The 27,500-nt window shown below is 23.6% G+C and overlaps 1 protein-coding gene across 1 annotated transcript in view; it reads left to right on the forward strand.

Annotated features, from left to right (window-relative positions):
- hic1 (hypermethylated in cancer 1) overlaps positions 1 to 27,500 on the forward strand; it is a 34,812-nt gene that overhangs the window by 1,073 nt on the left and 6,239 nt on the right. The gene's annotated exons all lie outside the window — the stretch shown is intronic.

A 27,500-nucleotide genomic window follows, 5' to 3' on the forward strand; every position in this document is an offset into this window, starting at 1 on the left:
TTTTTATTTTTTATTTATTTTTTTTATAGTTTCCTACTTTGTTTTTGGTAAAATGGTTTTACTGATTATTACGTTTTAAATGTAAAAACCTAAAACAGCAATGTTTTATCCCATTGTCATTATTTAAAAATAATTACAAATATCTTCACTGGTTATTACAAAATAAAAGGTTCCATCCCTTGTAACAATCTATATTATTGTACATGTAAACATGATAAATATAATCTTTGTTGATTTTTTATTATTCTGTGTAAAAAGTTACAAAAGGAATGTTTTGATTCCTTCTTTTCCACACGTCAAGTTTTTATTTTTTATTTATTTTTTTTACAGTTTCCTACTTTGTTTTTGGTAAAATGGTTTTACTGATTATTACGTTTTGAATGTAAAAACCTAAAACAACAATGTTTCATCCTTTGTATTGACCTTATTTTCATTATTTAAAGATAACTACGAATTTATTCACCCTTATGTGCTAAAAGCTACAAAATAAAAGGTTTCCTTGTAACAATCTATATTATTGTGCATGTAAACATGCTGAATATGATCTTTGTTGATTTTTAAATATTCTGTGTGAAAAGTTACAAAAAGGAATGTTTTGATTCCTTCTTTTCCACACACCAATAACTTTAATTTTTTTTTTTTTTTTTTTTTTTAATAGTTTCCCACTTTGTTTTTGGTAAAATGGTTTTACTGATTATTACGTTTTAAATGTAAAAACCTAAAACAACAATGTTTCATCCTTTGTATTGACCTTATTTTCATTATTTAAAAATAACTACAAATTCACCCTTATGTGTTAAAAGCTACAAAATAAAAGGTTTCCTTGTAACAATCTATATTATTGTGCATGTAAACATTATGAATATGATCTTTGTTGAGTTTTTATTCTGTGTAAAAAGTTACAAAAAGGAATGTTTTGATTCCTTCTTTTCCACACACCAATAACTTTAATTTTGTTGTTGTTTTTTTTAGTTTCCCACTTTGTTTTTTATAAAATGGTTTTACTGATTATTACGTTTTGAATGTAAAAACCTAAAACAACAATGTTTCATCCTTTGAATTGACCTTATTGTCATTATTTAAAAATAACTACAAATATCTTCACTGTTTATTAACCCTTATGTGTTAAAAGCTACAAAATAAAAGGTTTCCTTGTAACAATCTATATTATTGTGCATGTAAACATGCTGAATGTGATCTGTGTTGATTTTTAATTATTCTGTGTGAAAAGTTACAAAAAGGAATGTTTTGATTCTTTCTTTTCCACACGACAATAACTTTTAAGTTTTTTTATTTTATATTTTAAAGTTTACTACTTTGTTTTTTGGCAAAATGCTTTCACTGATTATTCCGTTTTGAATGTAAAAACCTAAAACAACAATGTTTCATCCTTTGAATTGACCTTATTGTCATTATTTAAAAATAACTACAAATATATTCACTGGTTATTACAAAATAAAAGGTTCCATCCCTTGTAGCAATCTATATTATAGTGCATGTAAACATGCTGAATATGATCTTTGTTGATTTTTAATTAGTCTGTGTAGAAAGTTACAAAAAGGAATGTTTTGATTCTTTCTTTTCCACATAAGTTTTTTTATTTTATTTATTTATTTAAAACATTTTTTTATAGTTTCCTACTTTATTTTTGGTAAAATGGTTTCATTGATTATTACGTTTTGAATGTAAAAACCTAAAACAACAATGTTTCATCCTTTGAATTGACCTTATTGTCATTATTTAAAAATAACTACAAATATATTCACTGGTTATTACAAAATAAAAGGATTCCTTGTAACAATCTATATTATTGTGCATGTAAACATGCTGAATATGATCTTTGTTGATTTTTAAATATTCTGTGTGAAAAGTTACAAAAAGGAATGTTTTGATTCCTTCTTTTCCACACGTTAATAACTTTGTATTAATTTTTTTATTTTATTTATTTATTTAAAACATTTTTTTTATAGTTTCCTACTTTATTTTTGGTAAAACAACCTAAAACAACAATGTTTTATCCTTTGAATTGACCTTATTGTCATTATTTAAAAATAACTACAAATATATTCACTGGTTATTACAAAATAAAAGGTTCCATCCCTTGTAACAATCTATATTATTGTGCATGTAAACATGCTGAATATTATCTTTTTTGATTTTTAATTATTCTGTGTAAAAAGTTCCAGAAAGGAATGTTTTGATTCCTTCTTTTCCACACGTTAATAACTTTGTATTAATTTTTTTATTTTATTTATTTATTTAAAAAAATTTTTTTTATAGTTTCCTACTTTATTTTTGGTAAAACAACCTAAAACAACAATGTTTTATCCCTTGAATTGACCTTATTTTCAATATTTAAAAATAACTACAAATATCTTCACTGGTTATTACAAAATAAAAGGTTCCATCCCTTGTAACAATCTATATTATTGTGCATGGAAACATGCTGAATATGAGCTTTATTGATTTTTCATTCTTCCATGTGAAAAGTTACAAATGTTTCGATTTCTTCTTTTCCACACGTCAATAACTTTAAGTTTTTTTATTAACACATTTTTTTTTTTGATAGTTTCTTTTGTTTTTTTCTAAAATGGTTTTACCGCTTATTACATTTTGAATGTAAAAACCTAAAACAAACATGTTTCATCCTTTGAATTGACATTATTTTCATTATTTTGCATGTAAAAGTTGTCACGCTGAAAATATCTTCACTGATTATTAATCCTTGCGTGTTAAAAGCTACAAAATAAAAGGTCACAATCTATATTATTGTGCATGTAAACGTGTTAAAAATGCTCTTTATTGATTTTTCATTCTCCCACGTGAAAAGTTACAAAAAGGAATGTTTCGATTCCTTCTTTGCCACTCATGCTAAACGTAATCTCGAGCCTTTAAATGCAGAACTCTTGAACTAAGAATATTATGAATAGATGATCATTTTCACTTTTATATGACACTTGGTTGGACCTTCTTTGACGATGTGGTTTCTCTGCTGAGACCAAAGCGGCGTGCAGCTCGTTGTGAGACGTGAGAATAGTCATTTTCCTGTCATTTTTATTTATTATTTCATTTGGACTTTTGCGTGATGACAGCAGGGATTTGTCAGCGTGACTTTCCATCCTTGTTGACAAGTCTCATTAGCGGATGAGTTTAAGGTTTGCCTTTTGAGTCCGGCGAGCTGCAAAGTCCTGCGATCGCTGACTTTGTGTGTGTGTTCAACAAACACGGGAGGAGACCTTTGCTAATATTTCAGCAGAAAACGACAAGTCCGGTGTATTTTACACTTTTGACGCATGTGTTTCGCAAAAGGACGACACCCAATCTGATGTTAGGTGACGTTACCAGAGTGCTAACCCAGTTCCCATCGCGATGGTGTGATGATTTGTTTGATGCAATCAGACAGGAGTGAGGTGACCTTTTCACCCTTTGCTCCTTCAAACGCAGTTCTAGTGGCATGAAAATGCACTTTTGCAAAGTGGCGGAACGCATTAAAAACATGAGCATGATCAATAATAATTGGACACACTGTTGACTGCGTGACAGCATGAAGGAAGGCGAAGAGAGGAAAACGTGCTCCAAGTGCTTTTTGACAATGTGATTTTAATTTGGATGTTTAATATAGTAAAATGATATTTAAGGACACGTTCTATACCAATCTTGTATTCCAGCATATTTTTTATTTTAATTTGGATATTTAAAATAGTAAAATGATATTATTTAAGGACACGTTCTATACCAATCTTTTATTCCAACATATTTTTTATTTTAATTTGGATATTAAATATAGTAAAATTATATTATTTATGGAAACGTTCTATACCAATCTTGTATTCCAACATATTTTTTATTTTAATTTGGGTATTTAATATAGTAAAATTATATTATTTAAGAACACGTTCTATACCAATCTTGTATTCCAGCATATTTTTTATTTTAATTTGGATATTTAATATAGTAAAATGATATTATTTAAGGAAACGTTCTATACCAATCTTGTATTCCAACATATTTTTTATTTTAATTTGGATATTTAATATAGTAAAATTATATTATTTAAGGAAACGTTCTATACCAATCTTGTATTCCAACATATTTTTTATTTTAATTTGGATATTTAATATAGTAAAATGATATTATTTAAGGACACGTTCTATACCAATCTTGTATTCCAACATATTTTTTATTTTAATTTGGATATTTAATATAGTAAAATGATATTTAAGGAAACGTTCTATACCAATCTTGTATTCCAGCATATTTTTTATTTTAATTTGGATATTTAATATAGTGAAATGATATTTAAGGACACGTTCTATACCAATCTTGTATTCCAGCATATTTTTTATTTTAATTTGGATATTTAAAATAGTAAAATGATATTATTTAAGGACACGTTCTATACCAATCTTTTATTCCAACATATTTTTTATTTTAATTTGGATATTAAATATAGTAAAATTATATTATTTATGGAAACGTTCTATACCAATCTTGTATTCCAACATATTTTTTATTTTAATTTGGGTATTTAATATAGTAAAATTATATTATTTAAGAACACGTTCTATACCAATCTTGTATTCCAGCATATTTTTTATTTTAATTTGGATATTTAATATAGTAAAATGATATTATTTAAGGAAACGTTCTATACCAATCTTGTATTCCAACATATTTTTTATTTTAATTTGGATATTTAATATAGTAAAATTATATTATTTAAGGAAACGTTCTATACCAATCTTGTATTCCAACATATTTTTTATTTTAATTTGGATATTTAATATAGTAAAATGATATTATTTAAGGACACGTTCTATACCAATCTTGTATTCCAACATATTTTTTATTTTAATTTGGATATTTAATATAGTAAAATGATATTTAAGGAAACGTTCTATACCAATCTTGTATTCCAGCATATTTTTTATTTTAATTTGGATATTTAATATAGTGAAATGATATTTAAGGACACGTTCTATACCAATCTTGTATTCCAGCATATTTTTTATTTTAATTTGGATATTTAATATAGTAAAATGATATTATTTAAGGATACGTTCTATACCAATCTTGTATTCCAACATATTTTTTTATATTAATTTGGATATTTAATATAGTAAAATGATTTTTAAGGACACGTTCTATACCAATATTGTATTCCAACATATTTTTTATTTTAATTTGGATATTTAATATAGTAAAATGAAAAATATTTAAGGACACGTTCTATACCAATCTTGTATTCCAACATATTTTTTATTTTAATTTGGATATTTAATATAGTAAAATGATATTATTTAAGGACACGTTCTATACCAATCTTGTATTCCAGCATATATTTTATTTTAATTTGGATATTTAAAATAGTAAAATGATATTATTTAAGGACACGTTCTATACCAATCTTGTATTCCAACATATTTTTTATTTTAATTTGTTTTTTTAATATAGTAAAATTATATTTAAGGACACGTTCTATACCAATCTTGTATTTCAACATATTTTTTATTTTAATTTGGATATTTAATATAGTAAAATGATATTATTTAAGGATACGTTCTATACCAATCTTGTATTCCAACATATTTTTTATATTAATTTGGATATTTAATATAATAAAATGATATTATTTAAGGACACGTTCTATACCAATCTTTTATTACAACATATTTTTTATTTTATTTTGGATATTTAATATAGTAAAATGATCTTATTTAAGGACACGTTCTATACCAATCTTGTATTTCAACATATTTTTTATTTTAATTTGGATATTTAATATAGTGAAATGATATTTAAGGACACGTTCTATACCAATCTTGTATTCCAGCATATTTTTAATTTTAATTTGGATATTTAATATAGTAAAATGATATTATTTAAGGAAACGTTCTATACCAATCTTGTATTCCAACATATTTTTTATTTTAATTTGGGTATTTAATATAGTAAAATGATATTATTTAAGGACACGTTCTATACCAATCTTGTATTCCAACATATTTTTTATATTAATTTGGATATTTAATATAATAAAATGATATTATTTAAGGAAACGTTCTATACCAATCTTGTATTCCAGCATATTTTTTATATTAATTTGGATATTTAATATAGTAAAATCAAAAATATTTAAGGACACGTTCTATACCAATCTTGTATTCCAACATATTTGTTATATTAATTTGGATATTTAATATAGTAAAATGATGTTATTTAAGGACACGTTCTATACCAATCTTGTATTCCAGCACATTTTTTATTTTAATTTGGATATTTAATATAGTAAAATTATATTATTTAAGGACACGTTCTATACCAATCTTTTATTCCAACATATTTTTTATTTTAATTTGGATATTTAGTATAGTAAAATGATATTTAAGGACACGTTCTATACCAATATTGTATTCCAACATATTTTTTATTTTAATTTGGATATTTAATATAGTAAAATGATATTTAAGGATACGTTCTATACCAATCTTGTAATCCAACATATTTTTTTATATTAATTTGGATATTTAATATAGTAAAATGATGTTATTTAAGGACACGTTCTCTACCAATCTTGTATTCCAACATATTTTTTATTTTAATTTGGATATTTAATATAGTAAAATGATATTTAAGGACACGTTCTATACCAATCTTGTATTCCAGAATATTTTTTATATTAATTTGGATATTTAATATAGTAAAATGATATTATTTAAGGAAACGTTCTATACTAATGTTGAATTCCAACATATTTTTTATATTAATTTGGATATTTAATATAGTAAAATGATATTATTTAAGGAAACGTTCTATACCAATCTTGTATTCCAACATATTTTTTATATTAATTTGGATATTTAATAAAGTAAAATTATATTATTTAAGGACACGTTCTATACCAATCTTGTATTCCAACATATTTTTTATTTTAATTTGGGTATTTAATATAGTGAAATTATATTTAAGGACACGTTCTATACCAATCTTGTATTCCAACATATTTTTTATTTTAATTTGGATATTTAATATAGTAAAATGATATTATTTGAGAACACGTTCTATACCAATCTTTTATTCCAACATATTTTTTATTTTAATTTGGATATTTAAAATAGTAAAATGATATTATTTAAGGACACGTTCTATACCAATCTTTTATTACAACATATTTTTATTTTTATTTTGGATATTTAATATAGTGAAATTATATTTAAGGACACGTTCTATACCAATCTTGTATTCCAACATATTTTTTATTTTAATTTGGATATTTAAAATAGTAAAATGATATTATTTAAGGACACGTTCTATACCAATCTTTTATTACAACATATTTTTTATTTTAATTTGGATATTTAATATAGTAAAATGATATTATTTAAGGACACGTTCTATACCAATCTTGTATTCCAACATATTTTTTATTTTAATTTGGATATTTAATATAATAAAATGATGTTATTTAAGGACACGTTCTATACCAATCTTGTATTCCAGCATATTTTTTATATTAATTTGGATATTTAATATAATAAAATGATGTTATTTAAGGACACGTTCTATACCAATCTTGTATTCCAACATATTTTTTATTTTAATTTGGATATTTAATATAGTAAAATTATATTATTTAAGGATACGTTCTATACCAATCTTGTATTCCAACATATTTTTTTATTTTAATTTGGATATTTAATATAGTAAAATTATATTATTTAAGGACACGTTCTATACCAATCTTGTATTCCAACATATTTGTTATATTAATTTGGATATTTAATATAGTAAAATTATATTATTTAAGGACACGTTCTATACCAGTCTTGTATTCCAACATATTTTTTATTTTAATTTGGATATTTAATATAGTAAAATGATATTCTTTAAGGACACGTTCTATACCAATCTTTTATTCCAACATATTTTTTATTTTAATTTGGATATTTAATATAGTGAAATTATATTTAAGGACACGTTCTATACCAATCTTGTATTCCAACATATTTGTTATATTAATTTTGATATCTAATATAGTAAAATTATATTATTTAAGGACACATTCTATACCAATCTTGTATTCCAACATATTTTTTATTTTAATTTGGATATTTAATATAGTAAAATGATATTATTTAAGGACACGTTCTATACCAGTCTTGTATTCCAACATATTTTTTATATTAATTTGGATATTTAATATAGTAAAATGATATTTAAGGACACGTTCTATACCAATCTTGTATTTCAACATATTTTTTATTTTAATTTGGAGATTTAATTTCGTAAAATGATATTATTTAAGGACACGTTCTATACCAATCTTGTATTCCAACATATTTTTTATTTTAATTTGGATATTTAATATAGTAAAATGATATTTAAGGACACATTCTATACCAATCTTGTATTCCAGCATATTTTTTATTTTAATTTGGATATTTAATATAGTAAAATGATATTATTTAAGGAAACGCTCTATACCAATCTTGTATTCCAGCATATTTTTTATATTAATTTGGATATTTAATATAGTAAAATTATATTATTTAAGGACATGTTCTATACCAATCTTGTATTCCAACATATTTTTTATTTTAATTTGGATATTTAATATAGTAAAATTATATTATTTAAGGACACGTTCTATACCAATCTTGTATTCCAACATATTTTTTATTTTAATTTGGATATTTAATATAGTAAAATTATATTTAAGGACATGTTCTATACCAATATTGTATTCCAACATATTTGTTATATTAATTTGGATATTTAATATAGTAAAATTATATTATTTAAGGAAACGTTCTATACCAATCTTGTATTCCAACATATTTTTTTATTTTAATTTGGATATTTAATATAGTAAAATTATATTATTTAAGGACACGTTCTATACCAATCTTGTATTCCAACATATTTTTTATTTTAATTTGTATATTTAATATAGTAAAATGATATTTAAGGACACGTTCTATACCAATTTTGTATTCCAGCATATTTTTTTAATTTTAATTTGGATATTTAATATAGTAAAATGATATTATTTAAGGAAACGTTCTATACCAATCTTGTATTCCAACATATTTTTTATTTTAATTTGGATATTTAATATAGTAAAATGATATTATTTAAGGACACGTTCTATACCAATCTTGTATTCCAGCATATTTTTTATTTTAATTTGGATATTTAAAATAGTAAAATGATATTATTTAAGGACACGTTCTATACCAATCTTGTATTCCAACATATTTTTTATTTTAATTTGGATATTTAATATAGTAAAATGATATTATTTAAGGACACGTTCTATACCAATCTTGTATTCCAACATATTTGTTATATTAATTTGCATATTTGATATAGTAAAATATTATTTAAGGAAACGTTCTATACCAATCTTGTATTCCAACATATTTTTTATATTAATTTGGATATTTAATATAGTAAAATGATATTATTTAAGAACACGTTCTATACCAATCTTGTATTCCAGCATATTTTTTATTTTAATTTGGATATTTAATATAGTAAAATTATATTATTTAAGGACACGTTCTATACCAATCTTTTATTCCAACATATTTTTTATTTTAATTTGGATATTTAATATAGTAAAATTATATTATTTAAGGACACGTTCTATACCAATCTTGTATTCCAACATATTTTTTATATTAATTTGGATATTTAATATAGTAAAATGATGTTATTTAAGGACAGGTTCTATACCAATCTTGTATTCCAACATATTTTTTATTTTAATTTGGATATTTAATATAGTAAAATGAAAAATATTTAAGGACACGTTCTATACCAATCTTGTATTCCAGCATATTTTTTATATTAATTTGGATATTTAATATAGTAAAATGATGTTATTTAAGGACAGGTTCTATACCAATCTTGTATTCCAACATATTTTTTATTTTAATTTGGATATTTAATATAGTAAAATGAAAAATATTTAAGGACACGTTCTATACCAATCTTGTATTCCAGCATATTTTTTATTTTAATTTGGATATTTAATATAGTAAAATTATATTATTTAAGGACACATTCTATACCAATCTTGTATTCCAACATATTTTTTATTTTAATTTGGATATTTAATATAGTGAAATTATATTTAAGGACACGTTCTATACCAATCTTGTATTCCAGCATATTTTTTATATTAATTTGGATATTTAATATAGTAAAATGATGTTATTTAAGGACACGTTCTATACCAATCTTGTATTCCAGCATATTTTTTATATTAATTTGGATATTTAATAAAGTAAAATTATATTATTTAAGGAAACGTTCTATACCAATCTTGTATTCCAACATATTTTTTATTTTAATTTGGATATTTAATATAGTAAATTATATTATATTTAAGGACACGTTCTATACCAATCTTGTATTCCAACATATTTTTTATTTTCATTTGGATATTTAATATAGTAAAATGATATTATTTAAGGACACGTTCTATACCAATCTTGTATTCCAGCATATTTTTTATATTAATTTGGATATTTAATATAGTAAAATGATATTTAAGGACACGTTCTATACCAATCTTGTATTCCAGCATATTTTTTATATTAATTTGGATATTTGATATAGTAAAATATTATTTAAGGAAACGTTCTATACCAATCTTGTATTCCAACATATTTTTTATTTTAATTTGGATATTTAATATAGTAAAATTATATTATTTAAGGACACGTTCTATGCCAATCTTGTATTCCAACATATTTTCTATTTTAATTTGGATATTTAATATAGTAAAATTATATTATTTAAGGACACGTTCTATACCAATCTTGTATTCCAACATATTTTTAATTTTAATTTGGATATTTAATATAGTAAAATTATATTATTTAAGGACACGTTCTATACCAATCTTGTATTCCAACATATTTTTTATTTTAATTTGGATATTTAATATAGTAAAATTATATTTAAGGACACGTTCTATACCAATCTTGTATTCCAACATATTTGTTATATTAATTTGGATATTTAATATAGTAAAATGATGTTATTTAAGGACACGTTCTATACCAATCTTGTATTCCAACATATTTGTTATATTAATTTGGATATTTAATATAGTAAAATGATGTTATTTAAGGACACGTTCTATACCAATCTTGTATTCCAACATATTTTTTATTTTAATTTGGATATTTAATATAGTAAAATGATATTTAAGGATACGTTCTATACCAATCTTGTATTCCAACATATTTTGTATTTTAATTTGGATATTTAATATAGTGAAATTATATTTAAGGACACATTCTATACCAATCTTATATTCCAACATATTTTTTATATTAATTTGGATATTTAATATAGTAGAATGATATTATTCAAGGAAACGTTCTATACCAATCTTGTATTCCAACATATTTTTTATTTTAATTTGGATATTTAATATAGTAAAATGATATTATTTAAGGACACGTTCTATACCAATCTTGTATTCCAACATATTTTTTATTTTAATTTGGATATTTAATATAGTAAAATGATATTATTTAAGGATACGTTCTATACCAATCTTGTATTCCAACATATTTTTTATTTTAATTTGGATATTTATTATAGTAAAATGATATTTAAGGACACGTTCTATACCAATCTTTTATTCCAACATATTTTTTATTTTAATTTGGATATTTAATATAGTAAAATGATATTATTTAAGGACATGTTCTATACCAATCTTTTATTCCAACATATTTTTTTTATATTAATTTGGATATTTAATATAGTAAAATGATATTTAAGGACACATTCTATACCAATCTTGTATTCCAGCATATTTTTTATTTTAATTTGGATATTTAATATAGTAAAATGATATTATTTAAGGAAACGCTCTATACCAATCTTGTATTCCAGCATATTTTTTATATTAATTTGGATATTTAATATAGTAAAATTATATTATTTAAGGACATGTTCTATACCAATCTTGTATTCCAACATATTTTTTATTTTAATTTGGATATTTAATATAGTAAAATTATATTATTTAAGGACACGTTCTATACCAATCTTGTATTCCAACATATTTTTTATTTTAATTTGGATATTTAATATAGTAAAATTATATTTAAGGACATGTTCTATACCAATATTGTATTCCAACATATTTGTTATATTAATTTGGATATTTAATATAGTAAAATTATATTATTTAAGGAAACGTTCTATACCAATCTTGTATTCCAACATATTTTTTTATTTTAATTTGGATATTTAATATAGTAAAATTATATTATTTAAGGACACGTTCTATACCAATCTTGTATTCCAACATATTTTTTATTTTAATTTGTATATTTAATATAGTAAAATGATATTTAAGGACACGTTCTATACCAATTTTGTATTCCAGCATATTTTTTTAATTTTAATTTGGATATTTAATATAGTAAAATGATATTATTTAAGGAAACGTTCTATACCAATCTTGTATTCCAACATATTTTTTATTTTAATTTGGATATTTAATATAGTAAAATGATATTATTTAAGGACACGTTCTATACCAATCTTGTATTCCAGCATATTTTTTATTTTAATTTGGATATTTAAAATAGTAAAATGATATTATTTAAGGACACGTTCTATACCAATCTTGTATTCCAACATATTTTTTATTTTAATTTGGATATTTAATATAGTAAAATGATATTATTTAAGGACACGTTCTATACCAATCTTGTATTCCAACATATTTGTTATATTAATTTGCATATTTGATATAGTAAAATATTATTTAAGGAAACGTTCTATACCAATCTTGTATTCCAACATATTTTTTATATTAATTTGGATATTTAATATAGTAAAATGATATTATTTAAGAACACGTTCTATACCAATCTTGTATTCCAGCATATTTTTTATTTTAATTTGGATATTTAATATAGTAAAATTATATTATTTAAGGACACGTTCTATACCAATCTTTTATTCCAACATATTTTTTATTTTAATTTGGATATTTAATATAGTAAAATTATATTATTTAAGGACACGTTCTATACCAATCTTGTATTCCAACATATTTTTTATATTAATTTGGATATTTAATATAGTAAAATGATGTTATTTAAGGACAGGTTCTATACCAATCTTGTATTCCAACATATTTTTTATTTTAATTTGGATATTTAATATAGTAAAATGAAAAATATTTAAGGACACGTTCTATACCAATCTTGTATTCCAGCATATTTTTTATATTAATTTGGATATTTAATATAGTAAAATGATGTTATTTAAGGACAGGTTCTATACCAATCTTGTATTCCAACATATTTTTTATTTTAATTTGGATATTTAATATAGTAAAATGAAAAATATTTAAGGACACGTTCTATACCAATCTTGTATTCCAGCATATTTTTTATTTTAATTTGGATATTTAATATAGTAAAATTATATTATTTAAGGACACATTCTATACCAATCTTGTATTCCAACATATTTTTTATTTTAATTTGGATATTTAATATAGTGAAATTATATTTAAGGACACGTTCTATACCAATCTTGTATTCCAGCATATTTTTTATATTAATTTGGATATTTAATATAGTAAAATGATGTTATTTAAGGACACGTTCTATACCAATCTTGTATTCCAGCATATTTTTTATATTAATTTGGATATTTAATAAAGTAAAATTATATTATTTAAGGAAACGTTCTATACCAATCTTGTATTCCAACATATTTTTTATTTTAATTTGGATATTTAATATAGTAAATTATATTATATTTAAGGACACGTTCTATACCAATCTTGTATTCCAACATATTTTTTATTTTCATTTGGATATTTAATATAGTAAAATGATATTATTTAAGGACACGTTCTATACCAATCTTGTATTCCAGCATATTTTTTATATTAATTTGGATATTTAATATAGTAAAATGATATTTAAGGACACGTTCTATACCAATCTTGTATTCCAGCATATTTTTTATATTAATTTGGATATTTGATATAGTAAAATATTATTTAAGGAAACGTTCTATACCAATCTTGTATTCCAACATATTTTTTATTTTAATTTGGATATTTAATATAGTAAAATTATGTTATTTAAGGACACGTTCTATACCAATCTTATATTCCAGCATATTTTTTATATTCATTTGGATATTTAATAAAGTAAAATTATATTATTTAAGGACACGTTCTATACCAATCTTGTATTCCAACATATTTTTTATTTTAATTTGGATATTTAATATAGTAAAATTATATTATTTAAGGACACGTTCTATACCAATCTTGTATTCCAACATATTTTCTATTTTAATTTGGATATTTAATATAGTAAAATTATATTATTTAAGGACACGTTCTATACCAATCTTGTATTCCAACATATTTTTAATTTTAATTTGGATATTTAATATAGTAAAATTATATTATTTAAGGACACGTTCTATACCAATCTTGTATTCCAACATATTTTTTATTTTAATTTGGATATTTAATATAGTAAAATTATATTTAAGGACACGTTCTATACCAATCTTGTATTCCAACATATTTGTTATATTAATTTGGATATTTAATATAGTAAAATGATGTTATTTAAGGACACGTTCTATACCAATCTTGTATTCCAACATATTTGTTATATTAATTTGGATATTTAATATAGTAAAATGATGTTATTTAAGGACACGTTCTATACCAATCTTGTATTCCAACATATTTTTTATTTTAATTTGGATATTTAATATAGTAAAATGATATTTAAGGATACGTTCTATACCAATCTTGTATTCCAACATATTTTGTATTTTAATTTGGATATTTAATATAGTGAAATTATATTTAAGGACACATTCTATACCAATCTTATATTCCAACATATTTTTTATATTAATTTGGATATTTAATATAGTAGAATGATATTATTCAAGGAAACGTTCTATACCAATCTTGTATTCCAACATATTTTTTATTTTAATTTGGATATTTAATATAGTAAAATGATATTATTTAAGGACACGTTCTATACCAATCTTGTATTCCAACATATTTTTTATTTTAATTTGGATATTTAATATAGTAAAATGATATTATTTAAGGATACGTTCTATACCAATCTTGTATTCCAACATATTTTTTATTTTAATTTGGATATTTATTATAGTAAAATGATATTTAAGGACACGTTCTATACCAATCTTTTATTCCAACATATTTTTTATTTTAATTTGGATATTTAATATAGTAAAATGATATTATTTAAGGACATGTTCTATACCAATCTTTTATTCCAACATATTTTTTTTATATTAATTTGGATATTTAATATAGTAAAATGATATTTAAGGACACATTCTATACCAATCTTGTATTCCAACATATTTTTTATTTTAATTTGGATATTTAATATAGTAAAATTATATTATTTAAGGACACGTTCTATACCAATCTTGTATTCCAACATATTTGTTATATTAATTTGTATATTTAATATAGTAAAATTATACTATTTAAGGACATTCTATACCAATCTTTTATTCCAACATATTTTTTATTTTAATTTGGATATTTAATATAGTAAAATGATATTATTTAAGGATACGTTATATACCAATCTTGTATTCCAACATATTTTTTATTTTAATTTGGATATTTAATATAGTAAAATTATGTTATTTAAGGACACGTTCTATACCAATCTTGTATTCCAACATATTTTTTTATATTAATTTGGATATTTAATATAGTAAAATGATTTTTAAGGACACGTTCTATACCAATCTTGTATTCCAACATATTTTTTATTTTAATTTGGATATTTAATATAGTAAAATGAAAAATATTTAAGGACATGTTCTATACCAATCTTTTATTCCAACATATTTTTTTATTTTAATTTGGATATTTAGTATAGTAAAATGATATTTAAGGAAACGTTCTATACCAATCTTGTATTCCAACATATTTTTTATATTAATTTGGATATTTAATAAAGTAAAATTATATTATTTAAGGACACGTTCTATACCAATCTTGTATTCCAACATATTTTTTATATTAATTTGGATATTTAATATAGTAAAATGATATTATTTAAGGACACGTTCTATACCAATCTTGTATTCCAACATATTTTTTATTTTAATTTGGATATTTAATAAAGTAAAATTATATTATTTAAGGACACGTTCTATACCAATCTTGTATTCCAACATATTTTTTATTTTAATTTGGATATTTAATATAGTAAAATGATATTTAAGGACACGTTTTATACCAATCTTGTATTCCAGCATATTTTTTATTTTAATTTGGATATTTAATATAGTAAAATGATATTATTTAAGAACACGTTCTGTACCAATCTTGTATTCCAACATATTTTTTATTTTAATTTGGATATTTAATATAGTAAAATTATGTTATTTAAGGACACGTTCTATACCAATCTTGTATTCCAACATATTTTTTATTTTAATTTGGATATTTTAATATAGTGAAATTATATTTAAGGACACGTTCTATACCAATCTTGTATTCCAACATATTTTTTATTTTATTTTGGATATTTAATATAGTAAAATGATATTATTTAAGAACACGTTCTGTACCAATCTTGTATTCCAACATATTTTTTATTTTAATTTGGATATTTAATATAGTAAAATTATGTTATTTAAGGACACGTTCTATACCAATCTTGTATTCCAACATATTTTTTATTTTAATTTGGATATTTTAATATAGTGAAATTATATTTAAGGACACGTTCTATACCAATCTTGTATTCCAGCATATTTTTTATATTAATTTGGATATTTAATATAGTAAAATTATGTTATTTAAGGACACGTTCTATACCAATCTTGTATTCCAACATATTTTTTATTTTAATTTGGATATTTTAATATAGTGAAATTATATTTAAGGACACGTTCTATACCAATCTTGTATTCCAACATATTTTTTATTTTATTTTGGATATTTAATATAGTGAAATTATATTTAAGGACACGTTCTATACCAATCTTGTATTCCAGCATATTTTTTATATTAATTTGGATATTTAATATAGTAAAATGAAAAATATTTAAGGACACGTTCTATACCAATCTTGTATTCCAACATATTTGTTATATTAATTTGGATATTTGATATAGTAAAATTATATTATTTAAGGATACGTTCTATACCAATCTTGTATTCCAACATATTTTTTATTTTAATTTGGATATTTAATATAGTAAAATTATATTTAAGGACACATTCTATACCAATCTTGTATTCCAACATATTTTGTATATTAATTTGGATATTTAATATAGTAAAATTATATTATTTAAGGACACGTTCTATACCAATCTTTTATTCCAACATATTTTTTATTTTAATTTGGATATTTAGTATAGTAAAATGATATTTAAGGACAAGTTCTGTACCAATCTTGTATTCCAGCATATTTTTTATATTAATTTGGATATTTAATATAGTAAAATGATATTATTTAAGAACACGTTCTATACCAATCTTGTATTCCAACATATTTGTTATATTAATTTGGATATTTGATATAGTAAAATATTATTTAAGGAAACGTTCTATACCAATCTTGTATTCCAACATATTTTTTATTTTAATTTGGATATTTAATATAGTAAAATGAAAAATATTTAAGGACACGTTCTATACCAATCTTGTATTCCAACATATTTTTTATTTTAATTTGGATATTTAATATAGTAAAATGATATTTAAGGACACGTTTTATACCAATCTTGTATTCCAGCATATTTTTTATTTTAATTTGGATATTTAATATAGTAAAATGATATTATTTAAGGAAACGTTCTATACCAATCTTGTATTCCAGCATATTTTTTATTTTAATTTGGATATTTAATATAGTAAAATTATATTATTTAAGGACACGTTCTATACCAATCTTGTATTCCAGCATATTTTTTATTTTTATTTGGATATTTAATATAGTAAAATTATATTATTTAAGGATACGTTCTATACCAATCTTGTATTCCAACATATTTTTTATTTTAATTTGGATATTTAATATAGTGAAATTATATTTAAGGACACGTTCTATACCAATCTTGTATTCCAACATATTTTTTATTTTAATTTGGATATTTAATATAGTAAAATTATATTATTTAAGGACACGTTCTATACCAATCTTGTATTCCAACATATTTTTTATTTTAATTTGGATATTTAATATAGTAAAATGATATTATTTAAGGACACGTTCTATACCAATCTTGTATTCCAACATATTTTTTATTTTAATTTGGGTATTTAATATAGTAAAATGATATTATTTAAGGATACGTTCTATACCAATCTTGTATTCCAACATATTTTTTATTTTAATTTGGATATTTTAATATAGTGAAATTATATTTAAGGACACGTTCTATACCAATCTTGTATTCCAACATATTTTTTATTTTAATTTGGATATTTAATATAGTAAAATGATATTTAAGGACACGTTCTATACCAATCTTGTATTCCAGCATATTTTTTATTTTAATTTGGATATTTAATATAGTAAAATGAAAAATATTTAAGGACACGTTCTATACCAATCTTGTATTCCAACATATTTTTTATTTTAATTTGGATATTTTAATATAGTGAAATGATATTTAAGGACACGTTCTATACCAATCTTGTATTCCAGCATATTTTTTATTTTAATTTGGATATTTAATATAGTAAAATTATATTATTTAAGGACACGTTCTATACCAATCTTGTATTCCAACATATTTTTTATTTTAATTTGGATATTTAATATAGTAAAATGATATTTAAGGACACGTTTTATACCAATCTTGTATTCCAGCATATTTTTTATTTTAATTTGGATATTTAATATAGTAAAATGATATTATTTAAGGATACATTCTATACCAATCTTGTGTTCCAACATATTTTTTATTTTAATTTGGATATTTAATATAGTGAAATTATATTTAAGGACACATTCTATACCAATCTTGTATTCCAACATATTTTTTTATATTAATTTGGATATTTAATATAGTAAAATGATATTATTTAAGGAAACGTTCTATACCAATCTTGTATTCCAGCATATTTTTTATTTTAATTTGGATATTTAATATAGTAAAATTATATTATTTAAGGACACGTTCTATACCAATCTTGTATTCCAGCATATTTTTTATTTTTATTTGAATATTTAATATAGTAAAATTATATTATTTAAGGATACGTTCTATACCAATCTTGTATTCCAACATATTTTTTATTTTAATTTGGATATTTAATATAGTAAAATGATATTTAAGGACACGTTCTATACCAATCTTGTATTCCAGCATATTTTTTATTTTAATTTGGATATTTAATATAGTAAATTTATATTATTTAAGGAAACGTTCTATACCAATCTTGTATTCCAACATATTTTTTTTATATTAATTTGGATATTTAATATAGTAAAATTATATTATTTAAGGACACGTTCTATACCAATCTTGTATTCCAACATATTTTTTTATTTTAATTTGGATATTTAATATAGTAAAATGATATTTAAGGACACGTTCTATACCAATCTTGTATTCCAGCATATTTTTTATATTAATTTGGATATTTAATATAGTAAAATTATGTTATTTAAGGACACGTTCTATACCAATCTTGTATTCCAACATATTTTTTATTTTAATTTGGATATTTTAATATAGTGAAATTATATTTAAGGACACGTTCTATACCAATCTTGTATTCCAACATATTTTTTATTTTATTTTGGATATTTAATATAGTGAAATTATATTTAAGGACACGTTCTATACCAATCTTGTATTCCAACATATTTTGTATATTAATTTGGATATTTAATATAGTAAAATGATATTATTTAAGGAAACGTTCTATACCAATCTTGTATTCCAACATATTTGTTATATTAATTTGGATATTTAATATAGTAAAATGATATTATTTAAGGACACGTTCTATACCAATCTTGTATTCCAACATATTTTTTATTTTAATTTGGATATTTAATATAGTAAAATTATATTATTTAAGGACACGTTCTATACCAATCTTTTATTCCAACATATTTTTTATTTTAATTTGGATATTTAGTATAGTAAAATGATATTTAAGGACAAGTTCTATACCAATCTTGTATTCCAACATATTTTTTATATTAATTTGGATATTTAATATAGTAAAATTATATTATTTAAGGACACGTTCTATACCAATCTTGTATTCCAACATATTTTTTATATTAATTTGGATATTTAATATAGTAAAATTATATTATTTATGGAAATGTTCTATACCAATCTTGTATTCCAACATATTTTTTATTTTAATTTGGATATTTAATATAGTGAAATTATATTTAAGGACACGTTCTATACCAATCTTGTATTCCAACATATTTTTTATTTTAATTTGGATATTTAATATAGTAAAATGATATTATTTAAGGATACGTTCTATACCAATCTTGTATTCCAACATATTTTTTATTTTAATTTGGATATTTTAATATAGTGAAATTATATTTAAGGACACGTTCTATACCAATCTTGTATTCCAGCATATTTTTTATTTTAATTTGGATATTTAATATAGTAAAATGAAAAATATTTAAGGACACGTTCTATACCAATCTTGTATTCCAACATATTTTTTATTTTAATTTGGATATTTTAATATAGTGAAATGATATTTAAGGACACGTTCTATACCAATCTTGTATTCCAGCATATTTTTTATTTTAATTTGGATATTTAATATAGTAAAATTATATTATTTAAGGACACGTTCTATACCAATCTTGTATTCCAACATATTTTTTATTTTAATTTGGATATTTAATATAGTAAAATGATATTTAAGGACACGTTTTATACCAATCTTGTATTCCAGCATATTTTTTATTTTAATTTGGATATTTAATATAGTAAAATGATATTATTTAAGGACACGTTCTATACCAATCTTGTATTCCAACATATTTTTTATTTTAATTTGGATATTTAATATAGTAAAATGATGTTATTTAAGGACACGTTCTATACCAATCTTATATTCCAGCATATTTTTTATATTCATTTGGATATTTAATAAAGTAAAATTATATTATTTAAGGACACGTTCTATACCAATCTTGTATTCCAACATATTTTTTATATTAATTTGGATATTTAATATAGTAAAATTATGTTATTTAAGGACACGTTATATACCAATCTTGTATTCCAACATATTTTTTATAATTATTTGGATATTTAATATAGTGAAATGATAGTTAAGGACACGTTCTATACCAATCTTGTATTCCAACATATTTTTTATATTAATTTGGATATTTTAATATAGTAAAATGATGTTATTTAAGGACACGTTCTATACCAATCTTGTATTCCAACATATTTTTTATTTTAATTTCGATATTTAGTATAGTAAAATGATATTTAAGGACACGTTCTATACCAATCTTGTATTCCAACATATTTTTATATTAATTTGGATATTTAATATAGTAAAATTATATTATTTAAGGACACGTTCTATACCAATCTTGTATTCCAACATATTTTTATATTAATTTGGATATTTAATATAGTAAAATGATATTTAAGGACACGTTCTATACCAATCTTGTATTCCAGCATATTTTTTATTTTAATTTGGTTATTTTAATATAGTGAAATTATATTTAAGGACACGTTCTATACCAATCTTGTATTCCAACATATTTTTTATTTTAATTTGGATATTTAATATAGTAAAATTATATTATTTAAGGACACGTTCTATACCAATCTTGTATTCCAACATGTTTTTTATATTAATTTGGATATTTAATATAGTAAAATGATATTTAAGGACACGTTCTATACCAATCTTGTATTCCAGCATATTTTTTATTTTAATTTGGTTATTTTAATATAGTGAAATTATATTTAAGGACACGTTCTATACCAATCTTGTATTCCAGCATATTTTTTATATTAATTTGGATATTTTAATATAGTAAAATGATATTATTTAAGAACACGTTCTATACCAATCTTGTATTCCAACATATTTTTTATTTTAATTTGGATATTTAATATAGTAAAATGATATTATTTAAGGACACTTTCTATACCAATCTTGTATTCCAACATATTTGTTATATTAATTTGGATATTTAATATAGTAAAATGAAAAATATTTAAGGACACGTTCTATACCAATCTTGTATTCCAACATATTTTTTATTTTAATTTGGATATTTAATATAGTAAAATGATATTTAAGGACACGTTCTCTACCAATCTTGTATTCCAACATATTTTTTATTTTAATTTGGATATTTAATATAGTGAAATGATATTTAAGGACACGTTCTATACCAATCTTGTATTCCAACATATTTGTTATATTAATTTGGATATTTAATATAGTAAAATTATGTTATTTAAGGACATGTTCTATACCAATCTTGTATTCCAGCATATTTTTTATATTAATTTTGATATTTAATATAGTAAACTGATGTTATTTAAGGACACGTTCATACCAATCTTGTATTCCAACATATTTTTTATATTAATTTGGATATTTAATAAAGTAAAATTATATTATTTAAGGAAACGTTCTATACCAATCTTGTATTCCAGCATATTTTTTATTTTAATTTGGATATTTAATATAGTAAAATTATATTGTTTAAGGACACGTTCTATACCAATCTTTTATTCCAACATATTTTTTATATTAATTTGGATATTTAATATAGTAAAATGATATTATTTAAGGAAACGTTCTATACCAATCTTGTATTCCAACATATTTTTTATTTTAATTTGGATATTTAATATAGTAAAATGATATTATTTAAGGACACGTTCTATACCGATCTTGTATTCCAACATATTTTTTATTTTAATTTGGATATTTAATATAGTAAAATGATATTTAAGGACACGTTCTATACCAATCTTGTATTCCAGCATATTTTTTATATTAATTTGGATATTTAATATAGTAAAATGATATTATTTAAGAACACGTTCTATACCAATAGATGTATTTAATATGTAAATGTTACATATATGTTATATTTATATATTGCTACTATGGTACATTTTTTGGCTACTTTATACCTGCATTGTCCTTTCCATCCTTACACTTTGTAACTGACCTACTGTGTGGAACAATTTCCTTTGTGGATCGAATAAAGTTTGTCTAAGTCTAAGTCTAAGTTTAGCTACAAAGGATGGAAAGGTTAAGGATGGAAAGGATAATGCACACAAGGGCACAAAAAGAGGGCGAAAACAAAAGGTATTAAGTAGACTAAAAATGTACCATAGTAGCAATATAAATATTTAGACTTATTGACTTTTTATTGTCATTCAAATGTGAACTTTACAGTACATATAAGAAAAAAATGTTGCATTAGCTGGTTGTAGTGCAGAATATATGTATATATATATATATATATATATATATATATATATATATATATATACCGTATTTTCCGCACCATAAGGCGCCCTGGGTTATAAGCCGTGCCTTCAATGAACGGCATATTTCAAAACTTTGTCCACCTATAAGCCGCCCCGTGTTGTAAGCCGCATCTAACTGCGCTAAAGGAATGTCAAAAAAACAGTCAAATAGGTCAGTCAAACTTTAATAATATATTAAAACCAGCGTGATGTGGGCGCGCATGGAGTCGTATATCAACATGGACGGAGCTGCGTGAAAAAAGCCACCCGGCCTCTTCGCGTAAACTTAAACTTACCTTAACCACTCGCTCATCTTTTCTTCATCCATCCCTTCGAGTTAGCTTTTATGATGACGCCGGCTGGAAAGGTCTCTTTTGGCAAGGTCTTCCTTTTGAATATCACCATGGGTGGAAGTTTCTGGCCATTAGCATGGCAAGCTAGAACCACAGTGAAGGATGACTTCTCATTCCCTGTGGTGCGAATATTCACCGTACGTGCTCCCGTTGTATCCACAGTGCGGTTCACAGGAATATCAAAAGTCAGTGGAACCTCGTCCATGTTGATAATGTTCTCTGGCCGGATCTTTTTTTCAGCTATCTTGTTTTTACAATATGCACGGAAAGTAGCCAGCTTTTCTTGAAAGTCTTTAGGCAGTTGCTGTGAAATAGTAGTCCGTGTGCGGATGGAGAGATTGCGTCTTTTCATGAACCGGATCCCTGTCGCTTAGTAGGAGCCATTTTGTGGTCTTTACAGATGTAAACACACAAAGGAAATGAAACGTACGGTAATATCCGCGCGCTTTTTCTTCTTCTACGCGGGCGGGTGGTTGCTTACAGTAGAAGAAGAAGCGCTTCCTGTTCTATGGGGGCGGGTGCTTACCTTGGCGGTTGCTTGCGTAGAAGAAGAAGCACTTCCTCTTCTACGGGGGAAAAAGATGGCGGCTGTTTACCGTAGTTGCGAGACCGAAACTTTATGAAAATGAATCTTAATATTAATCCATATATAAAGCGCACCGGGTTATAAGCCGCACTGTCAGCTTTTGAGTAAATTTGTGGTTTTTAGGTGCGGCTAATAGTGCGGAAAATACGGTATATATATATATATATATATATTGAATTATATATATATATATATATATATATATTGAATTATATATATATATATATTGAATTATATATATATATATATATTGAATTATATACATATATGTAATATTTACATATTATATATACAGTATATAATATATACTGATATATTATATTATATTAAGACTTAGACAAACTTTATTGATCCACAAAGGAAATTGTTCCACACAGTAGCTCAGTTACAAAGGATGGAAAGGATAATGCAGGTATTAAGTAGACAAAAAAATGTACTATTGTAGCAATATAAAATATTTAGACTTAAACTTAGACTTCAGTACAGATAAGAACTACATTTTGTTGCATTAGCTGGCTGTAGTGCAGGATAAAAGGTGCAGATATAAATAAATAGATTACTGTACAGATAAATATATTGCACTTTTGTATATGCATCCACGTTTAGTATGTTATATAAATATCATATATTTATATAACATATTATATATTATATATATTATAATATATATAAATATAACATGTAATATTTACATATTATATATACAGTATATAATATATAATGACATATTATTATATTATATTAGACTTATACAAACTTTATTGATTTACAAGGGAAATTGTTCCACACAGTAGCTCAGTTAAAAAGGTTGGAAAGGGTAAGGATGGAAAGGATCATGTAAAACTGTACCATAGTAGCAATATAAAATATAACATATACTGTATGTAATATTTACATATTATATATGCAGTATATAATATATATTATATTATTATATACAATATATAACAATGACAATGTTACAGTATATATAACAGCTGCAGCAACAAATAAAAGGGCTTCATAAAATAAAGAGTAACATGATATTTTTCTAAAACATGAATCCAAACAAAACTGCTGTTTCCGACCATAGTCAGGAAGAAACAGCAAGCACTAAGCACAGAGCACTAAGCAGAGAGTACTAAGCAGAGAGTACTAAGCAGAGAGTACTAAGCACAGAGCACTAAGCAGAGAGTACTAAGCACAGAGTAATAAGCGGAGAGTACTAAGCAGAGAGTACTAAGCAGAGAGTACTAAGCAGAGAGTACGTTGAGGACTAGAGTTGACTAAAAGGTGCTTGGCTGGCTCGGTCTCACTGCTCTCTGAGTTTCATGCGACCGCAGGCTGAAATTGATGTTAGAATATGATAGTTCCGTAATGGAAGCCAGAAGGGGAAAGGCTTTAAATGACAGCTTGGGAAATAACGCCGTGTCAAATCCAAATTGTATTTCAACTTTCACATTCTTTAGATAAAAAAAAGCATACTTAATGACTTTTTAAAAATTCTTTCTTATTATTTTTTTTTTTTACTGACTACTTAAATGTGATTTTTTTTTTAAACTATGCAATGAAAAAAACCCATTTCCTTACCTCTTTATTTCAAAGACTTTCCTCCCATAATATTAAATAATAATTAAAAAACAAAAATTTTTTTGAGTGACTCTTTTTTTTTTTTGCATGCAATCTGCAAGTAGTGAGTCATTGTTTATTTATGTCTCAAAACGTCATCAGGAGTCCCCACAAAACCCGAAAATGGCAGAAAATGCATATTTTTGGAAAACTTTTTTTTCGCTAAAATGTCGTAAAATGAAAAATTTAAAAAACGGACTTGCTTCAGCAGCACAATACTGGTGCTGTAGTAGTAGGAGATGTCTCAAAACCTCATCAGGAGTCCCCACAAAACCTGAAAATGGCAGAAAATGCATATTTTTGGAAAACTTTTTTTTCGCTAAAATGTCGTAAAATGAAAAATTTAAAAAACAGACTTGCTTCAGCAGCACAATACTGGTGCTGTAGTTGTAGGAGATGTCTCAAAACGTCATCAGGAGTCCCGACAAAACCCGAAAATGGCAGAAAATGCATATTTTAAAAAAAAAGTTTCCGCTAAAATGTCGTAAGGGGGGACCCTTACTCAAAAATGTTCAAAACATTTGGACTTGCTTCAGCAGCACAATACTGGTGCTGTAGTTGTAGGAGATGTCTCAAAACCTCATCAGGAGTCCCGAAAATGGCAGAAAATGCATATTTTTGGAAAACTTTTTTTTCACTAAAATGTCGTAAGGGGGACCCTTACTCAAAAATGTTTGAAAATGTGGACTTGCTTCAGCAGCACAATACTGGTGCTGTAGTTGTAGGAGATGTCTTAAAACGTCACCAGGAGTCCCCACAAAATCCGAAAATGGCAGAAAATGCATATTTTTTGAAAACTTTTTTGTCGCTAAAATGTCGTAAGGGGGGAGGGACCCTTATACAAAAATAAAAAAAACGTACTTGCTTCAGCAGCACAATACTGGTGCTGTAGTTGTAGGAGATGTCTCAAAACGTCATCAGGAGTCCCCACAAAACCCGAAAATGGCAGAAAATGCATATTTTTGGAAAACTTTTTTTTTGCTAAAATGTCGTAAGGGGGGACCCTTACAAAAATTAAAAAACATTTTTTGACTAACTTCAGCAGCACGATACTGGTGCTGTAGTTGTAGGAGATGTCTCAAAACATCATCAGGAGTCCCCACAAAACCCGAAAATGGCAGAAAATGCATATTTGTAAAAACTTTTTTCCTCTAAAATGTCGTATGACTTGTGTCCCATCTGCTATCAGAACAACCCCTGAAAGCAAAATAGTTTTTGTCAGTAAAAAGTGTCCTCAGATGTGTGCTAGAAGGCGACATGTTGCATGCGTGACTTTAGTGGAGCGCTGACATTTTGAGCGTGCTGGAATGTTGCTGCTGGAGATGTAACAGCATTGCATCATCATGTAAATAGAAAACACTCAACAACCATCAATACTGATCTTTCAACAATGC

Source organism: Nerophis lumbriciformis, linkage group LG17 (assembly GCF_033978685.3).
Source record: "Nerophis lumbriciformis linkage group LG17, RoL_Nlum_v2.1, whole genome shotgun sequence".
Lineage (NCBI taxonomy): Eukaryota > Metazoa > Chordata > Actinopteri > Syngnathiformes > Syngnathidae > Nerophis > Nerophis lumbriciformis.